At 44.4% G+C, this 21,081-nt stretch overlaps 1 long non-coding RNA gene across 1 annotated transcript; it reads right to left on the bottom strand.

The window, feature by feature from the left end:
* Positions 1 to 236: 236 nt before the first annotated feature.
* Positions 237 to 1,546, bottom strand: LOC141141438 (uncharacterized). The gene is made up of 3 exons (XR_012244079.1): positions 1,466 to 1,546; positions 565 to 817; positions 237 to 456 (listed from the first exon to the last, which is right to left on the bottom strand). It is a non-coding gene; the product is annotated as an uncharacterized lncRNA (long non-coding RNA).
* Between the last annotated feature and the right edge of the window lie 19,535 nt (positions 1,547 to 21,081).

Here is a 21,081-nt window from a genome sequence, read left to right as displayed (position 1 = left end):
AAGCAGGGTCTCTCTTGTGCTCCGCACATAATTTTTGGAAATTCTTTTCTAGGTTGACTATGTCTATCCCGTGTTCTTTCTTAATTTTGGCTGCTATTTGTATTAATTTCCCCCTTATTGTGGCCTTATGAGCTGCCCATAGACAAAAAGCAAAAGGGTTCCCCTAGGTGGACTTTACTGGCACTTGCAAAAGTAAGGAGTAATAAAGTGTATAGAAGATAAGGAGCAATATAAAAAAGATTTAAATTTTATTCAAAATCACAGGTACATTGAGATAAAAACAAGCAGTAAATGTATGGACTAACATAGTAAAAACTACATAATAGCCATCATAAGCAATTAGGACAAAACAAATGTGATGAAAGAAGCTCTTCTCAGGCCCTACGCGTTTCGGGGTACTTAATATCTGTACAATCCTTCTTCAGGGGCATAATCAGAGAGAGATGTTCATCTAGGCTAATAAAGAGAAAAGTAAAAGAGGCAGAAAAGATAATAAGATAATGGGGAAATCTCAGAGTAGTATGCAAAAAAGGAGGGTATCGGGGTGGTGAATACATCACCTACCTGAGAATGTTTGCTTATTTGCTTGAGAAAAACTTATTATTCTAAAAACAAGAAGAGTCATGGAGGAAGGGCATGGTGTGGCAAGAAGTTAAGTACATATTGTAACTGGTGTAAACCAGAGTATTTAAATAATGATGAATGCAGGTTGGTGGGCTGCAGTCACCATGGGGGGAATTTTTGGCAACACTCCCGTCTCGCCCGACCAATGCGCGTACAAACCAGAGCGGCGTGCTGAGGTCACAGGAAGGCGCCCCTAGAAAAATAGAAAATGTAAACAGGACCTTAGGATGGGGTCCAAAAAATGGGTAGATAGACAGTGGTAACTGAGTGTATAGATTAGTAGTATATACAGAATGAGATATATAATAGAAAAAAAAAGGGGGAAATGGTATCAATATATAATATATTTATATGCGTTTAATAAGATGCATCAGGACTGGGTCGCAATAAAGAGAAGTCGCATCAAATAAAGCGACAGTGGGAAAGTCCCGTTAATCTCATATCCTAATATTAGTATGCAAATGCATGTATGTATAACATTGGGTTTAAAGAAAGGAAAAGAAAATAAAGTAAATGAAAAATAGGAAACAATATGTAATATATAATTGCATGCTCAGCAGGTAAATGCATAAAAACCTGCGTGTTGCAAATGTCCATAATGCATGTATTAAGGGCAGTAAAGAGTTAGAAACAGTATCGTATTCTATAGGGTTTGGAAAAAGTAATTATATTGAAGCCCAGCCTATGTGAAACTGTTTGTAACAGTCTTGCAGGGACCCAAATAAAGACAAAGTCAAGATAGGTGATAAATAGTTGAATGACTCAACAAGGAAGTAAAGAGTAATTGTAAACAAAGTATTAGAATGCAACAAAATGAAAAAAATGACTGAAGCAATCATACCTTGAAAGGAGTGTGATGACAGCCTCACAGCCAAGCGTCCAGAGAGTGTAACGTCTTGGTGTGTAGTGAGTGAGGTTGGTTTAAATAACAAGGCTGTCACAATCAGCTGGCGTCAGAGATGAGGCACAGCTGTGTTGTGAGCAGCGTGGACTGGGACGCATAATGCTGACCCCCCGAGGCGAGCGTGCGCGGCGCCGCCCCAACCGCGCATGCGCAAGCTACACGGCGTTTGGGGCAGCGTCACGCACACCCGCCCCACCGACACGGAAGTGACACTCCGGCGAGAGCGCATGCTCGCCTGGAGTGTCAACATGGAGGCAGTGGGCGTGTGTGGAAGACGTCCAAGTACCTCGCTAAGCGCCGCCCCAGAGACTCCTGTGGCGGCTTACCGTGCCGGGCCGCCGCTCTAACCAGGCGCGCCACAAGGGGGGGCGGGGAGAGTGTGCTGCAATAAATGGTTTGGGAAAAAGAAGCAAAAAGAAACATGTATATTAAAAAAGAGAAAGGGTAACTGCTAGCCAGTCACCAAAAACGACTGCTCAAGTATATTCCTCCAAATATGGAAAACATGGAAAAGAAAGAAAAGGGGGATAAGAAGAAAAGGGAAGCAGTGAATAGGAAAAAACAAAAAAGGTTAGATGGATGACCTACATCCAAATAAGTAATGTATACATTACATATTATTGGGGCAAGGAGAGGGAGGGAGAGAGGGTAATGTGGGGAGAGAACACTGTACAGAAGATTGGGACTTAGAAATTGGTACGTGGAACAATACGCATGATACATTATTATACAGTTAAGGCAGCAAAAAACAACAATGGTCAAGCAATTTCAATACATATGAATGATATGAAAGTACAATTGTATATGACATGTGCAAACCACATAGTAACAGGAGGTGCGTGGCAGACATAAATATATCCCATACATTTCCACTATTGTGGATGCCAAATATGAATGTACTATTCTTAGTGGGAGCACAGGAACGCAAAGAATATAACAGAATATACTAAATGGTAACAATTCTTAGCATAGGGAAGTAACCAAGCTGGCTGTGTGTTCGAATACATGGTCCCAAGGGGGGGTATCAAATTGAACAATGAAAGTAAATAATGTATAGAGGGGGGGATGGGCAAGTAACATATAACAGATAAATGGGGAGAGGAAAAAGGTGGTAAGGGGAGTGGGGGGGGGGGGGGGGAAATAAAAAAAAAAAAGGGAGGGAGCATGTATAGGATGCACATACAGCTTGGTGTACAAAAAGTCAGAAGCAGCCAGGAGTTACAAACAAACACTACAATGTTGAGAAGACAGAGATACCCTTTTGGAATGGCCATAACCCTATTTTTCCATACCTCCAGAATTGAAGCCCTGAAGGAAGGGCTTGAAACAAACCGCTTCATTAAGGCCTGGAGGTGTGGTGGCCTTAAGTAAATGGATCCATTTAAGTTCTCTCTGGAGTAAAATTTTATTCCAGTCGCCCCCTCTGGGGTTAGGGTGTATACGATCCAAAATTAAAAATTTAATGGAGGGAAATTTTCCTCCATGAACCAAGGAGACATGTCGGCCAAGGGGTAGGTCGGGGTCAGCTGTTTTCATAGATAAAATATGTCTATAGGCTCGTCGCCAAAATTCAAGTTTGGTCTTTCCTATATAGAAACACCCGCAGTTGCACTGGAGTAGGTAAACCACTCCAGTGGTCCTGCAGTTGGCGAAGTGTTTCGGGAAGAAAGGTTTGCCGTTGGGGAGAGTAGGGTTTTTTTGGGTGAGCATGTAGCCACAGTAGTGGCATGAGCCACAGATGAAGGTGCCCTTGTATTTGCAATGGACTGTCGATGATCTAAACTCACTTTTGGTGATTTGGTCACCAATGGAGATAGCTCTTTTGAAAGTAAAGTTGGGTTTTTCTGGGACTAAATGGCCCAGGTTGGGGTCCAAGGCCAGTAGGTGCCAGTATTTCTCGATTATTCTTTTGGTTTGGCGATGTTGCTGATGGTATGTCGTAATGATGCTGAGTGGGTAGGCGTCTTTTTGTTGTTCAGTGCGGTGGAAAAGTGTTTGTCTGGGTTTGTTGTTGGCTTTCTGAAACGCTCTTTTAAGAGATTTATGAGAATAGCCACGAAGTAGCAACCTGTCTCGAAGGGCAGCAGCTTCTGTGAGAAAGTTTTTGTTGTCTGTGCAGTTGCGCTTGATCCTAATGTATTGGGAATAGGGTATGGACTCAATTAAAGGTTTAGGATGGAAACTGGCAGCATGCAATATGGTATTGCCGGCAGTGCTTTTTCTAAATAATTTGGTAGAAAGTTTGCCCTGTCCATCCTTGAAGACTTCAATATCTAGGAAGGTTACATGAGTGTTATCAAAGGACATTGTAAACGTCATGTTGAAATCATTCTTATTCATCCGTAGTACGAACTGCTCGAGTACATCCGAGGGACCCTCCCATATGACAAAAATGTCGTCTATATATCTATGCCAAGCTTGGATATAGTTGGTATAATGAGTAAGGTTCCCATCAGAGAGGAGGGCTTTCTCCCACTCCCCCAGGTACAGGTTCGCGTACGACGGGGCACAACATGTCCCCATCGCCACTCCCTGCACCTGGAGGTAGTGGGAGCCGAGAAAGGTGAAAACATTATGGGTGAGGATGTACTCGAGCAGCTCGATGATGAATTCATTATAGCTGAGATCAGAGTGCCTATCGCTTTGGAGTATGTGTCTAATTGCTGCTAGACCCAACACATGTGGGATAGAGCTATACAGTGTCTCCACGTCAATAGTGACAAGGAGGGCTTTCTCTGAAATAGACATATGGTTCAAAATTTGTAAAAAATGGCCGGTGTCCTTTACATAGGAAGATAGAGATACCACGAATGGTCTAAGATGTTCATCAATAAGTTTACTGGCATTTTCGCTTATTGAGCCTACACCGGAAATAATAGGTCTGCCGGGCGGGTCTTTGAGATTCTTGTGCACTTTGGGGAGTGCATAAAACGTAGGGGTCTTGGGGAAATTGTTTCTCACAAAAGTCCAGGTAGTCTTACTGATGGTCTGGTTAAGGAAAGCAGAGTCAACCAGCGCGTAAAATTCCTTGTTATACTTCTCAACAATGGAGACTGGCATACGGCGGTACCAGTCTGCATTGTTGAGAATTTTCCTACACATCATAATGTACTGATCATTGTCTAACACCACAACATTTCCGCCCTTGTCAGAGGGTTTAATGGTGATGGTGTTGTTGGCCTTTAGGGAGTGTAATGCTTCTAGTTCTTGTGGGTGGAGATTGGAGGGTTCCTGTTGTTTTATTCTAAGCTTCTCCAGGTCGTTATTGACCAGTTTAAGGAAGATTGCTGCGTTAGGACATGTGCTGGGTGGCGGGCAAAGGTCCGATTTTTTCTTTAATCTAGAAGTCCCCGAATGTGGGTGGACATGTGAGTCATCTATTTGTTGAAGGATACGTGGGAGGTCAATCTGATCAATGAGGTCAGATGTGTCGCTCTCCTCTAGTAGCGCAACAAGTTGGTCCAGAGCTCGATTTTCTTGTGGGGTTAAAATGGTTTTCGCATCCTGTTTTTGATATAATTTCCTGAGGATTAGTTTGCGGATAAAAAGTTGGAGATCTTTATAGAGTTCGAATTTGTCCAGTCTATGGTCTGGGCAGAAATTCAATCCCTTTCTCAAGATCGCAATTTCATGGATGGTGAGAGGGTGAGAAGATAAATTAATGACGCTTAGATCGGTATCCAAGACTATGTCCGTGTTCGGATGGGTGTCTATAGTGTCAATTGTGTGTAGGTGTTCAGATTCGGTGGGGGTGGCTTGAGACCAGCCAGTACTAGATCTAAAAAAGAAGAGTCATTACGATTAGGTTCATGTGTGTTAATGGTGTTTTGAGATGAAAGAGACGGGTGTGCCTGTGTAGGGTGATTGGGCATGAGTTCTTTGTTGGTGCTGTCAGAGTGTGTAGGGGGAGGGGGATTGGACTTTTTTTCTGCACTAGGTTTTTTAGACTTTTGATCTGGAGTGGGATCGCCAGAAAGTTGGCGTTTGGTGCCAACGGAGGTTTTAGCTTTAGGAATAATAAGCGGGGGGATGTGTGATGAGACTTTGTTAGAGGGGGGATTTTGAGGTATATGGGAGTTCCTGGTTATCCTGTTGTTTTGATTCCATTTGTAGGCCTTGCCGGCCTCAAATGCATTTTTATCCCTATGAAACTTGGAATTTTTCTTCAATAAGATATTTTTGTTAAAAGATTCAAGGTGGATTTTGAGTTTGTTCTCTTTGGTAGAGACTGAGGGATGTGCCTGGAAGTTTTTAAGTTGTTCACAGATTTTAGTAATTTCGGCGTCTAGTATTGAGGATCTTTTGGTATATTCATCTATGAGTATCTGCATAAGACTACGTGAGCATATCTGTAGGGCATTCTCCCATGTAGATTTGAAAGTTGCGTCCAGATCGTCCAAAGTAGGGAAGATCTGGATGCGGAGACCCAACGGATTCATATTACTCTTTATATAATCTTGAAATGACCTGACGTGCCAAAAAAATGAAGATTTTTTCTCCAAGTTTTTGGCAAGTTTGAAAAACAGGGAGGAAATTTGCGCTTCGGTTCGGTCATTGTCACCAAATTTATCTAGATATTGCTGCATCAAGGTTTCCCAATCTTGGCCCAAAAATATATTCTCAAAGTGAGACGTTTCTGTTTCAGGGGTCATTTTGTGAAAGAAAAAGGTTTATTTAGAGGAATGATGAAAAAAAAAAAAAAGGAATGGGGAAGAGTGAAGGGGGAAAAAAGAAGATAAAAGCCTAGAGAGGGAGGGGGGCAAAAAATATGGGGCAATAAAATAAGGGGGGGGAGAGAAATGGACTCTCCTAAGTGATATAGTTAGTATAGTATATATTTTATATAGTTACCTAAAAATGGGTTGGTCGAGTGGGGAGTGGTATTTACTACCAAAACTGCATATAGCAACAAAGGGGGGTGACCAACCAGTTTTAGGCAAGGGAGCCGTGCCACGTCCAATAGTCTATAGACAAAAAGCAAAAGGGTTCCCCTAGGTGGACTTTACTGGCACTTGCAAAAGTAAGGAGTAATGAGCTGCCCATAAGGTTTCCGCGGAGACATCTGCAGTGTCATTTTGATTAAAATATTCAGTGATGGCCTTTTCAATTTCTACTTTCCAGGCGGGGTCAGAAAGAATGTTTTCTTTTAGTCTCCAAAGGTTGTATTTGTGGTGTGAGGTTTGGTTATTTATCAGAACACTTAACAGGGAGTGATCTGACCATACCGTGTCAATAATTTGTGATCGTTGGGCTGCCGGGATCAAGTCATTCGAGACTAGCAGATGGTCTAGACAGGCATAGGATTGGTGGACATGGGAGAAATGAGTGTAATCTTTTTTGGTGGGGTTTAACTCCCTCCAAATGTCAGTGAGTCCTTGTGAATATAACAACTTAGCTATTTTCGAACTGGTTTTAGTAGGACGGATGTTTTGGGCGGTGGGGGGTTTAGATCTATCTAGGCCCTGGTCAAAGGCTACATTGGAGTCTCCCCCAAAAAATATGGAGCCTTCTAGCATTGGTCCAAGTGTCTTAAACATTGAGCTAAAGAATTTTTGCTGTCCTGTGTTTGGGGTGTAGTAAGATACCAGGGAATATAGTCTGCTCTCTACTGAGCCCTTAACTAGGATGTACCTACCCTCTGGGTCTTGTTGTACCTTATGTAGTGTGAATCTGCAATTTTTAGATATAAGGATAGCAACCCCTCTGGTCTTATCTTCCGCATTAGCTAAATAAAACAATGGGAACTGAGCGTGAATAAAGTTAGGTTTGTACCGGATCGGGAAGTGGGTTTCTTGGAGAAATAGAAGATCAATCTTGCGGGATTTCATAAAATCAAGTACTTTCCTTCATTTAGAAGGTGAGTTCAGCCCTTGGGTATTATGTGTGGCCACCCTTAATAGGGAGGTCAAATTGTCAGTGTCAGCCATGGAGCAGAAGTAGGGGTCCTACCCCCCATCTCTCAGTGCTTACCTGTTCCAGTTGGAGAGTGGGAACCGGAGTTGGGACCGCTAAGACATCCTTTCGCGTCTTACTGGAAGAGTGGGTATTGCCCAGCAGACAGCCAACTACAAGAGAATAAATTGTTAGAGAGGAGAATAGAGGAGAGATAAGAGGAGGAGGGGAAGAAGGGTAAATCAAGTCCTCTCGGAACTTGAGTGAGCAGTGATGGCAACGGAACACATCACCCCTCACAGTAGAGGAAGTGTCCGAACCCTGCGAGCAGGGTGGATTCCTAACCCAGGAGACCAGGATCACCTGGCCCTTGGGATTAATGGAGGTGCAGCCTAACTGCCGCGACCTCGGCGCACCTTAATGAAACAATGAACAATAAAACTACTGACCGGAGCAAGTCCGACCTGGGGATCCGAAGGGGACCCCGCCAACCCTTTGACCCACCTTCCTCCCCTCCCACCCAGGCCACGGTTCCGGGTGAGTGGGGAGGGCTCCCTGGGCCATAGCCCATGCAAAATAAAACTCTTTTTTGCGACTAAAGCACTGCCTCAGGAAGAGTCATGGGATCATACATGTTACCCTGTGCCTTGGAGATCTGGATCTTAAATTAGTATAGAGGATCGTGTTGGTTCACATTAAAATACAAAGTCCTGAGTAAGTCCCAATAGGGTTACCCCCAAGGGACTGCACTGGATTAGAGAGTTTTGCGTATGGCATTCTTACTAAGAGAAGGTAAAGAGAGATAAGGAGGGGGAGAAGAAAAAGGGGACATAAGGTCCCCTCCCCCTCCCCCCCCCCAATAAAAAAAAAAAGATTTCCAGAGCTGACCATCTAGTATTGGGATAATTAAGTAGAAAAAATTAATAATTAAAAAAAAAAGAAAAGTCAACTGGGTTCGTGTAGGAGCCCACATAAGGAAAAAGAGATCAGGGACAGTCCATCAAACATCTTCTTGACTCGTGGTCTCATGGAGGTCTGGCTTCTTTGGAGCGTTTGTATTTAGGTTTTTCCCACAGGGGTTGCAAGGGGCTTGCAGGGGATGGGCGTTTGTAGGACCCCGCCGCAGAATTGTTGAAGTCCATAGCTGACTCTTGAGAGATGAGACGGAGGTCTAACAGGATCCGTTCTCCTTCAGGAAGGCTGCGGAAAGAGTGTGTTTTGCCTCTGTGATCAAAATTGAGCGCAAATGGAAAGGCCCATTTATATTTGATTTCGTGTTGCGCCAACACCGAGAGTAGGGGCTTCAGCGCCCTCCTTTTTTGTATTGTGTTAGGTGAAATATCTGCAAAAACTTGTATGGCGTGGCCTCTGCACGTGAGGGGCTGTTGGTATCTGCACTTTTTCATCACCTCTTCTTTAACTAAGAAGTAGTGTGGCTTGACCACGATATCTCTGGGGAGGCCATCTTTCCTCGGGGGTCCTAATGTCCTGTGAGCGCGGTCAATATTATGTGGAGGAATGTCAGGGATAACTTGTTTAATGAAGTCTTGGACCACCGTCGTGGAGTCGGTTATAGATTCTGGGAGACCTCTAAGTCTAAAGTTTTCCCTTCTGGACCTGTTTTCAAGGTCATCGATGCGTGAAAGAGCAATGTCCAGTTGGTCCTGTAGGACCTGTATGTGGTTGGAGTTCTGCCTGGTTTTAGAAATGGTCTGGTCAAGTTTATCTTCAATAGCCTCCATTCTGGAGCCCAGGGCCTGGAAGTCCTCTCTAATATCGCCAGTTATTTTGGCTGCAGTTTATGCCAGACCTCTATGCAGCAGGGCTGATAACTGGGAGAAGAGGTCAGGGGCTGTGAGGATAGTGTGGGCTGGAGCGAGCTCCATCTCAGGCCCTGTTGTAATGTGAGGGGAAGGAGGCTGCAAGGGGGGTGTCATGGGCTGTTCCGCAGGGTGCTCTGAGAGAGCCGTGAACTGTGCCATAAATTGAGGAGTACTCACTGGGGTCCCAGAAGGGAGAGAGCGGGTCACTGCGGCATAGGAAAGTTTGTCTCCTGGGCTCTCTGCAGCTGTCTGTGTGCCTTGCAGCATGGCGCCCGCCATCTTGGATTCGGCCCGCTCCGCCGCGGCTCTGAATAGCGGCTCCAGGTCCCTCCTGGACGATCCGACCGGCATAGATTTGTTCCCCAGCACTTCCTATCGGCCTTAAGGTGGGTGTTGTGGTCCACGGGGTCCCGGTTCCCCCGCTATGTGCGCCGGGTGGTCAGGGCAGTGCGGAGCTCCGGGCTTAAGCAGCCATCTTGGAGGAGTCCGCGCATGCGCTGTGGTCAAATAATCTTTTACCTTTGCACTTAATACGAATCTACGATTAAACCTCTCCACACCGTAGTGATATCTCTTACATATACAAACATCTCCCCCGTGACTTCAAGACACCATCAACGGATCGCTGGGAGCAACAACTACAATGTTCTCACACCCTCCTGCAGTGGTACCACGCTCTTCGTGCACCGATAAAAACCTCCCGCTGCCTTCTCCGTTGGGAATCCGTACAGAAAATATTCCATAACTGGTACCTCACACCTAAACTAGCACACATCTATCCCTCTACAACCAAGACATGCTGGAGGAACTATGGAAGCTATGGTTCTCCCTTACACATATGATGGAACTGCCCCACACTCACTCAATACTGGTCCACAATAAATAAGCTCATCCTCTCTATCACCTCAACTTCTTTCTCCCTATCACCTCAAATGGTTCTTTTGGGTCTGGATATTGACACATGGTCCCAGAGATCCCACACGATCATTTCACATATTTTCATAGCTGCTCGCCTAGCTATTGCTAGAAAGTAGAAATCCCCACAGCCCCCATCCATCTCGGAAGTGATCACACTTCTCAATAAAAACTGCCTGATGGAATACATGTATGCCAAAGCTCATTTACAAATCCCAAAATTTCATAACCAATGGGAACTTTGGCTTAAACTTCCAAAATGCCGATACCTTACGTAACCTGCACCTGTGTAAAAGCCTACATGCTTTCTCATCACCCAATCTGAACACCCCCATATGATATATTAACTTACCTTACTCTTAAGCTAACTTCAATTCTGTCCTTCCATGCTAATGATGCGACTTCTCAAATAATGAATTCTTTACTATACAGTTCAATGTCAACTTTGTATACTGTACCGATACGAAATGTTGACCTTCTGCATCATTATGTTCTACATATGATATGCATTTATATCTGTATTCTGCACTCTTTTTGAAAATTCAATAAATATCAAGCAATAAAAAAAAACGGGGGGGGGGGCTGTTAAAATTTCAGGAGAGGAAGTGATTATGGAGGTGTACTCAGAAGAAGAGTTGGGAAGGTTTCATTAAAGCCTGTAGCAGAGTGATAGGGAGGCTTAGAGAAAGAGACACCAAATGAGGCATTGCGTAGAGTTCCCCTTTAGAAATAAAGGTATGGTCAGATTGGACTGGACCCCTATAAACTGTAGATGGAACAGAGGTGCCAAAAAGGGAACTTTATGTGTTTCTCGGGGGGGGGGGGGGGGTGTATGTGATAGTATGGTTCCCTGTCATGGTGTATGTCACCAAAGACTCTCAACTAGACTAGTTGAGGGTCCCCAGGATGCTTGTTTTATTTAGAGGAAACTGTTTTTTCAGTTTCCTCTGTGGTTGGTAAAATCCAGTATGGGACCTGGAGCCTGGAGATTTCATAGCCATCCAGGTGGCTGAAATCTCCTATCCTGATACCAGATCTTGGGAACAGCCAGCACACTGATTGTTCAGGTGTGTGTGTGTGTGGGTCTTTTTGTAGAGTCAGGATCAGGGTTCTGGGCTCCACCCTCCTGAGCAGGGCCACTAATAGGGCAGTACAGCCAGGGCCCTATCAGCTCGTCAGGGGGGCCCGGACAGCTTTTATAGTGCATTTCTTAAGAAAAAAAAATAGGGCTCACTAAATGACACCTCCACACCTACTTGCTTAGGGGTCCATAAATATATTTTCCTGGGCCCCATCAGGCGGGCTGAGGAGGGACTATTTTCTAATTTTCAGGCAGAGGTGTACAATCCTGCACCCTGTCACATTATGGCCCATTTCTTTCCTTCCCTGATGTTTGGCGGAGTGATCTGTGCAGTGCTTTACCGCTCTGCTGTCTCAGGCACTGATGTGAGACAGCTGACAGGGAAGGAGCGGTAAACCTAATCCTGGTGGCGGTTGCAGATAGTAGATATGTGCACACTGAAATATTTTGTTTCAGAATTTTGGTTTCGTCCGAAAAATAAATGTATTTAGTTACTCCCGAAATTTGTTTTTATTTACTTTGTTTAGTTAAAAAATGCATTCGTACGAAAATCCAAATGAATTAAGGTTAAATCTGGTGACATTAGATAAGTCAAGGGCATTGCAAGGACAGATTAGGAATGAATGGGATGTCTCAGCCAATGGGCAGGGATTTTTTTGGTTCCCTGGGCCTGCTGGGAGAGCCTATTTATTTGGGTGGAGTCAGGTGATCGGTTATGCTGGCCAGGGAACCTGTCGTGGTCGGAGGTAGAGGAGAAGCTGTCGGCACAAAGGGACCATCCACCTTGCTGCTGGAGACCACAGTGAGTGAGCTGAGGCCAGTACCAGATCAGACTTCTCACCAACCGGGGGGGTGGTGAAGAAGTGGGAAACCATCAGCAAGTGCCAAGTCAGGGACCCAGCGGGACAGCAGAGGTGATGCTTGTGGAGTGCCAAGCCAGGGACCTAATGTGTCAGCAGTGCTGAAGCTTGAGGAGTGTCTGTGAGTGCCAAGCCAGGGACCCAGCAGTGAAGCAGGGGTGACTCTTGAGGAAGATACTGAGTGCTACAGTGAAAGGGCTCAGGGGATTCAGTGGCTAGTGGATCTGGTGTCTAGTGAGAGAGACTGGGAGCTCGTTGAGTGAAGACCCACAGTGAGTGTGTGTGGGGTAAAGAGAACTGTTCGTATTACAGAAAGTTGAATACCTTTACCGTTAGTAACAACTACAAGATTGTTGCTGTAGGAGACATCGGTCCTACCCATACAGAAGTGGTGTCCAGCTGGAGGTCTTCACCTGTATATCTGTCTACCTATAGAAGTCTCGGAGTCCAACAAACTATCGGAAGACTTGCCCAATGGTCTCGCTACAAAATGTCCTGGCTAGGGAGAGTGAATGCGATCAAGATGACCTTGCTACCCAGAATCTTGTACCTCTTCCGCTCCCTCCCCATACCTATAACCAAGCGTACCCTAGATAAGCTGCAGTCAGTGATTATACGCTTTATCTGGGGCAGTAAGGGACATCACCTATCCAAGACGGTCCTGTTCAGATCTAGGAAAAAAGGGGGGTTGGGGTTACCAGGCTGCCCAACTCTGCCAATTCTCAATTATTTACTCCAAAGGCCCGAAACCGGACTGGGTAGGCATAGAAAAGCAGACAACCCCCAACTATACACTAGACTTTCTAATCTGGAGCCCACAGAAAGACTGACCCCCAATTTTATCTCCCACACTCTCACATTCCATGACCTTATGTGATTCTTTACATAAACGGTGATCCCTGACATCGGCCTGGTGCCCGCTAGCACACATTTTCCATAACCCCCAGTTCCCCCCGGGTCTCAACATCAAGGCCTTCAGGTGGTGGCTAGACAAAGGTCTCTACAGAATAGGGCAATACTTTAATGTAAACGGTCCTATCACACTTAGCTAATGCATCTCTAAATTGGACATGTCTTCGGAAACATTCCGATACAACCAGTTGTTACATTTCTTGCGTCAGGTGTGGAAAAGTTCTGAGAGCCCGCTTGCTGTAACCCAATATGAGCTATGGTGCTCCTCAGCCATGAGCGTGAGAGGGGGATCTCCCTAATCTACTCAGCCTTAGCCAAACCCTTGGAGAAAGCGACCTACATGCTGAAATGGGAGTGTGACCTCGAGATAGAGTGGGACCTGGACACCTGGCACATTAATTTTGCCCGCTCCTACAGGGGAATCCTTAATAGCTACCTTGTGGAGGCGGACCTCAAAGTCATTTCCCGCTGGTACCTGGTCCCCAACTGTCTCACCAAATTTTTCCCTCAATCCTCTCCACATTCTTTAGAGGATGTGGCCACTTAGGCTCCCTCCTGCACATCCTATGGCAATGCCCCAGAATTAGAGGGTACTGGAACCGAATCTTTAATCTCATCCGCAAATCAACAGGATATGCGGTGAAACAGGACCCTGCAATAGCACTCCTTAATAGTCGAATCCCTGATGTACCCAAATTGACCCAATCCTTAATCCACTTTATTCTCCTGGGGGCCAAGATAACAATAGCCCGTGCATGGAAGTCCCCCTCTGTCTCATTTCACCTGACTAAACAAAAGATTTCCTGGATAATGTCTCAGGAGAAGATTTCCAACAATATACTAGACACATCAGCGAGATTTAAACTCACTTGGGAACCCTGGGCTAAATATATAGGAGTTTCTCTACTCCCCTAAGAAAAAGAAACCTCTCTTCATCCAAGCAAGTCATACTGCCGGACAGTATCTACAGCCCTCTGCGGGGGTCCCTCCCTCTTCTTTTCTTCCACTCCACTCCTCTCTTTTTCCACACTTTCTCTCTATCCCCTACTCTTCCTCTTCCCCTCACTTTCTCTCTTCTTCTACTTTATGGTCAACCATGTGCCGAATAGGCCTATTACACGATCTAGAGATAGCTAATACACCAGTATGGTTTATCAGTTAAATGTTCTGGCTGTGTTACAAAGAGGGTGGCTCTCATGTGCCCTTCCTTATGTTCTCCACTTGACTACCTTACGTTACCATTCATAATACCAGGTTTAACTAATTGATACGGCTCCCTTTGTGTTTTATGTCCCGGTAAAGAGAGGGGCACAGCCTGCTCCTTGTTGTTTCTGTTTGAATCCCCCCGGTTTCCCTTTGCACAGCAGGCTCCCATTTGGGGTGCGTGGGGCGAAAGGGGGGGAGGCCGTTAGCTTAGTCATTTAGAAATGCTTTTCTTATCACTCCCTGTTTGTTTGTTTTTTGTCAATTCCTCTATGTATCATATCATGTATCATGTATTGCACCAGCTTCGCACATGGTATATATATATATATATATATATATATATATATATATATATATATATACATTTTTGTACAATTTTTATATTTTTCAAATAAACATTTTAAAACAAAAAAAAAAAAGAAGTTTCGGAGTCTGCCAATTAACATTGCACCTACCTGGCCCTAATCCTCTCTCCCACAGTTCTGTTTAAGAGACAACAAATCTCTTTGCATTCAAAAAGTGTCTCGCACCCACCTGTTCATCTTGCATTAGACCCACAATGCCAAGTAACCCACTCTACACTGAATAATGTCAGCTGTCCTTAACCCTGGAGGCTTCAGGGGCCCCGGAACTTTACTACATTTGGCGCTCAACGTGGGGAAAAGGCGTTATTCCTCCAGCAGTCGCCCCTAGCAACTGGTTACAGCTACCTTGGGATTTCATCTGGCTCTGTGGGAAAGTGGCAATCAACATCTTTACTTCGTATAGACCATGTTATTGTGCATTGCAACAATGTCTCATTGCTCATAGGAGAGTATCAGCCTGGTCTTTTGACACTTTACGCCAGTGCTGCAAGGGTTAAAACTGACTCGGTTAAAGTTTTGGCGCGCCACGACGGAGAAGAGGCAGGTGCTAAAGTTTCCAGAAAGTATCTGCACCAATCCATTGGCAGGGGGAGGAGCCCCCGCTCTGCAGAGGAGGATAAGGAAGTGCTGTCATGTGTGCTTGGTTGTGGGTTGGAGAAAATGGCGCAGTTTGGAAGTACTATGGCAGATTGGAAGATGTATGCTTTGGGTGTTGGCTTTGGACTGAGCGAGCCCAAAGGCGTTTTGACTGACACTGGAGTGTGATATACACCTAAGGGCAGTCTTGCCCTGTACACGGCTGGAGGCTATGAGGCCTTGGGGCTGATCTGCGGGAAGTGTCCTGGCTTGGCCACGCATCTGAGGCCTTGGATCATCTGCAGACATTGCGGGGAACCCCTGCTCAAGGTAATCGCACCAGCCCAACCTCCGTGGATACCGCAAGTGGAGTGGGACAAGAATGTCGTCGTCCCAGCTGGGAGCAGCATCGAGAGTCCACCTGCCATCACTCGGCTAGTGAGAGAAGCTGCTCCTCCTGCTTGTGTGGCTGCTCCAGGACCCAGCGTTCCAATTGCCCCTCAAGGCCATGGTCAGGCCCACCTGCTCTCCTTGATGGTGGAATCACAGAGGAAAGTGGTGTGCCAGTGGGGGAGGTGATACCAGTGGCCATTAAAGGAGATAATGTGGTTGTGCCAATTAAAGCCAGCTCCAAGCGCAACTATCTCCCAACTGAAGAATGCTCCACCATATCTAATTCAAGTATTTCTTCTGACGGGATCTCCGAACTGTTCTCAGACAATTTGTCTTGGACTGGAAATTGGAGTGATAGCGAAGAGGAACAAGAATGTGATTTGGAGGAGGATGAGATTCCTCCTGGGCCTGCTGCGAGTGTTAATATTGAACTGTCTGCTAGTGTTGCCCCAACTGTACATATCATTAAGTCTTTTGAGGAGTATCGATGGGAACATTGGGTCTCTAAAGTTTCCACTAAACTGATAGAGGCAACTAAGTCCGATTGCAAACCTGATGTTGTTGCAGGATACTTGGTTCAGTGTGCTCTAAAACCACGGGTCTTACCCGGGTATGGAGACCCGAAGACACTGCCCAGGCTGTCCAAAGTACAGCGCGTCATAATTAAGAAAGTGGCTGAGGAATACGGATATTTGTATGCCTATATACCAGCCCAGCTAGAGGAAGAGATCCAGGACAAGGAAACCCAATGGATAAATGAAGCTGTGCAAAGTTTCCTTCGGATCCCTCTGCAGGTGGACTTCCCAAAGTTGTCCCCAAGATAGCCAAGAAGTATCTTTCAGTGCTGCACACCTGGGGCTATGACCGCAAACTTAACCTAAATAGTGTGATCATCCACAGGCCTAACAAGGCAGACATTCAACACTAAATTACCACAGTAAACGCTAAAAGAGAGGCCTTGAAGTTACCGGATCCCAGGTATAACTGGTAAATGATGTCGAACTGTGTTACCCTAACACTGTGGATTACAAATGTATGCTTTGTGGAGTTAAGACGCTATGCTGAGAAACCACTCCACCTTTTATACAGGAATTGTTGCTAGTGGGGAACTCTCCTGTTGACTGTATTGCTGAGACTGTGCTGGACTGAATGCTGCTGGCAGATACAGGGAGTGCCCACCTGAGTCACACTGGCTAGTGCTGTAAAGTTGCCAGTGTGCATCCCTCTGAAAAGTAACCTGTTGATGAGACTTTCAACCTGTTTGTTCTTCAACCAATAAGGAAATCTTTTTCATTTCCCAGCTGTCACACCGACAGATTGAGATTACCATTGCAAGGGGACCTGTGTTCAGAAGTGCAGTCCCTTGCACCATGGCCTGGCTGCTTGTTGCCTGATTGCAGCCATGCCTCCTGTCCCTGGAGTTGTCCCTGAGAAGAAGGGAGACTGCTGGAGACTGCTGGGAAATATTGTTCTACCTCGAGTGAATTTTTTTTTGATGGACTGTGAAACGTCAAGGACACTGGGGTGCATAGCTAGTTAGGTAGAATGAGCTGTGGCTAAGGGGCAAATTCTCACCTTACATTTGAATGATAGACGGTTCAATGTACCAAGATTGTTTTCCATACTGGTCACCAGGTGGCGTGAGTAGTGCCAACCTGAGCCTCTATTCATATATTGTGCATATGTGATAGAACACACTAAGGAAAGTTCCTGTAGGCTACTTGTGAAAGGGGGTAGTATCTTCAGACGAGGATGGGGCCCACTTTCATTTATATGTGTGTAGTTTAGATATATTATAGGGTGTATTTACACTGCTATGCTGTTCTTGGCTGAGGGCAATTAACAACTTCTTAAGATTCACTTATGTATATATTGCACTATGTTATCATAGGGATAGGATGCATTTGCATTGCTGTTTATTTCTTTTTGAAGGTGTTCCTGCAACATTGCGTCTTCCTTGGACAAAGAGAGACAGTGACCCGACATGGATAATAATGCTAACTCTTCATGCCCTTTACTACTGTATATATTAGATAGATAATTAGGATATAAGGTTACTGTTTATATCTTTCCCCTAACTGTTTGGGTGGTGCGCCACATGTAAAATTGTATATAATGTCTAATATTTATCTGCCCTGTGTGAACTGCCATTCGCTCATGTATATGTTATACATGTTTACTCCATGTGGTATGCCACGGGTATTGTTTGTTATTATTATTATTATTCTTTCCTGTTTCCCCACAAATCCCAATTTTTGCCAGGACATTCACTCTCTGGCTTGAGAGCTCAAATAATTTTCTGCAAACTCTGAGACGTAGTTTACCCAGGCAGGGGGAGAATGTAGCACCCTGATGTTAAGGCAGGGTTGCTACTACATTTATTTGCCAAGTGATATTTTCCTTGGCCAATTGATAGGAGGTTAATTGATTTCACCCTAATACTGGAATTGCTGCACTTCTCTCTTCTGTCACTAGATGGCCGTGTATCTGGTGACATTAGATAAGACAAGGGAATTGCAAGGACAGATTAGGAATGAATCGGGTGTCTCAGCCAATGGGCAGGGATTTTCTTGGGTCCCTTGGCCTATTTATTTGGGTGGATCAGGGTTCTGTGCCACCTGGATGGCTGTCTGGGTGGACGTGTGTCGTATTGCCCCAGGCTGCTAGGCCAGAAACCTAAAGCCTATCCCGGGGACATCTGGTTGCTAGGCTAACTGAGAGCCTATTCAGAAGTAGTGCAGGATTGGGATTGCGAGCTTGTAGTCCAACCAGAAAGTGGAGTTAGTCTGTAAGGTCACTTTAAGGCCAATGGGCACTTGTTGCTCTTTGGTGGAAAAGAGGTTTATGCTCTTCATATAGAGAAAATTCTTCACAGTAAGTTGTGTATATGATGATAGCTGGGAAATCACCCAGGCACCACACCCTGATACAGTGAACATAGAAATTATTTATTATAAATAACAGGACTTTAAAGGTGCCAGCCAATCAAAACACATGCATTGCCTAAAATATACTTTATTACAATATATATAATTTAATTAAAATCTTATGACAATAAAAGATTTTTGGGTAAATAGATGCTTACATTACATCCTGCATATGGTAATCATATAGCATAACCTGTATCAATTGACATAAACCACTGAATGTAGTTGATAACGAGCGTATAACAAGTAATTTATTCAATGCATTTCACAATGAGCTTCTTCGGGAAGAAATACTACTTGACAAAGATTGTGAGCACATGATGTCAATGATCACAGTACTAGAGCACCTACAACCAATACCCACGTGAGGGCAAAAGTGGACCACAGGATGAATACAACAAGGACAAAGAGGAACTTACAAGAAACCACCAAGGTGTAGAAACATGGAAGGATGTCCACAATTACTACTGTAAAAGCATTGCTGCGTTAGCTTAATCAGATGATAAGAGATGCACCTCTCAGGTTTGATTAGACATATCCTACATGTCACTGCATCAACCTGTCTTCTCTACTGTAGCAGCTTTTGAAATGTGCAATAAACTTTCTCAGGAGCTATTTCTAGCCAACTCTTTAGGCTGTTTTCAAAACAGGATGGATATGCTTTTAATTGGGATATAACTGGCTAGTGATATGATATTTATAAGAAATAACATCATGGGTTGTTACATTTGTTAGTATCCAATTGCTTTAGGGAATCAGTAAGTAGTTTTTCCCTGTTACAGTAAATTTAAACATGCTTTTTAAGGGGGTTTGCTTTTTTCTAGATCAGTTGTCATTCTGTGGATGGGAGTTTTAAACCTATTTTTTTCGTCTATTGCTTGGACATACAGTTGTGCTCATATGTTTACATAACCTGACAGAATTTATGATTTCTTGGCCATTTTCCAGAGAATATGAATGATAACACAAAAACTTTTCTTTCACTCATGGTTAGTGTTTGGCTGAAACCATTTATTATCAATCAACTTTGTAAATCATAATGACAACAGAAACTAGCCAAATGACCCGGATCAAAAGTTTACCCCAGTTCTTTAACATCAATGACAGTCTTTTGTGGTATTTGTGAATGAGGCTCTTTATCTTCTCGGATGGTAAAGCTACCTATTCCTCTTGACAAAAAGCCTCCAGTTCCTGTAAATTCTTGGGCTGTCTTGCATGAACTGCACATTTGAGATCTCCCCAGAGTGGCTCAATGATATTGAGGTCAGGAGACTGAGATGGCCACTCCAGAACCTTCACTTTATTCTGCTGTAGCCAATGACAGGTCAACTTGGTCTTGTGTTTTGGATCATTGTCATGTTGGAATGTCCAAGTACGTCCCATGGGCAGCTTCCTGGCTGATGAATGCAAATGTTCCTCCAGTATTTTTTGATAACATACTGCATTAATCTTGACATCAATTTTGACCACATTTGCTGTGCCTTTGTAGCTTACACATCTCCAAAATATCAGCAATCCACCTCTGCGTTTCACAGTTGGAATCGTGTACCTTTCATCATAGGCCTTGTTGACTCCTCTCTAATGCCCTGTACACACGACCGGTTTTGCAGTCGGAATAAACTCTGAAGGTTTTTCCGACGGAATTCCGCTCAAGCTGTCTTGCATACCCATGGTCACACCAAATTCCGACCATCCAGAGTGCGGTGACGTACAACACGTACAACAGGTCTAGAAAACGAAAGTTCAATAGCCAGCAGCCAATAGCTTCTGTCTCGTACTTGCTTCAGAGCATGCGTCGTTTTTGATGCGTCGGAACAGCATACAGACGAGCGGTTTTTACGATAGTTTGTTCCGTCGGAAATATTTAGAACATGTTCTCTATCTAAGTCCATCTGAATTTTTGACAGAAAAAGTCCGATGGGGCATACACACGGTTGGAATATACGATGAAAAGCTCCCATAGGCCTCTTTCTATCGGAAATGCCGCTCGTGTGTACGCGGCATAAATGTAGTGTTTATAGTTGTGGACAAAAAGCTCAAAATTTGGTCAATTTTGGTCTCATCACTCCAAATGACTTTGTGCCAGAAGGTTTGAGGCTTGTCTCTGTGCTGTTTGGTGTATTATAAGTGGGATACCCTCTTGGCATTTGCGTAGTAATGGCTTTCTTCTGGCAACTCGACCATGCAGCCCATCTTTCTTCAAGTGCCTCGTTATTGTGCATCTTGAAACAGCCACACACATTTTTTCAGAGAGTCCTGTATTTCACCTGAAGTTATTTGTGGGTTTTTCGTTGCATCCTGAACAATTTTTCTGGCAGTTGTGGCTGAAATTTTAGTTGGTCTACCTGAGCATGGTTTCTTTTCCACGAAACGAACCCCACATTTTACACTTCTTGATTAGTGTTTGAACACTGCTGATTGGCATTCTCAATTCCTTGGATATCTTTTTATATCCCTTTCCTTTCCTTTTTTATACAGTTTAACTACCTTTTCCTGCAGATCCTTTGACAATTCTTTTGCTTTCGCCATGACTCAGAATCCAGAAAGATCAGTGCAGCACTGGATGTAAGATGCAAGGGTCTGTCAGGAGTCCAGAAACTCAT

The sequence above is a fragment of the Aquarana catesbeiana genome, linkage group LG04 (genome assembly GCF_042186555.1).
Source record: "Aquarana catesbeiana isolate 2022-GZ linkage group LG04, ASM4218655v1, whole genome shotgun sequence".
NCBI lineage: Eukaryota > Metazoa > Chordata > Amphibia > Anura > Ranidae > Aquarana > Aquarana catesbeiana.
The sequence above is the reverse complement of the archived record's forward strand: the minus strand, read 5'-3'. Positions and strand labels throughout refer to the sequence as shown.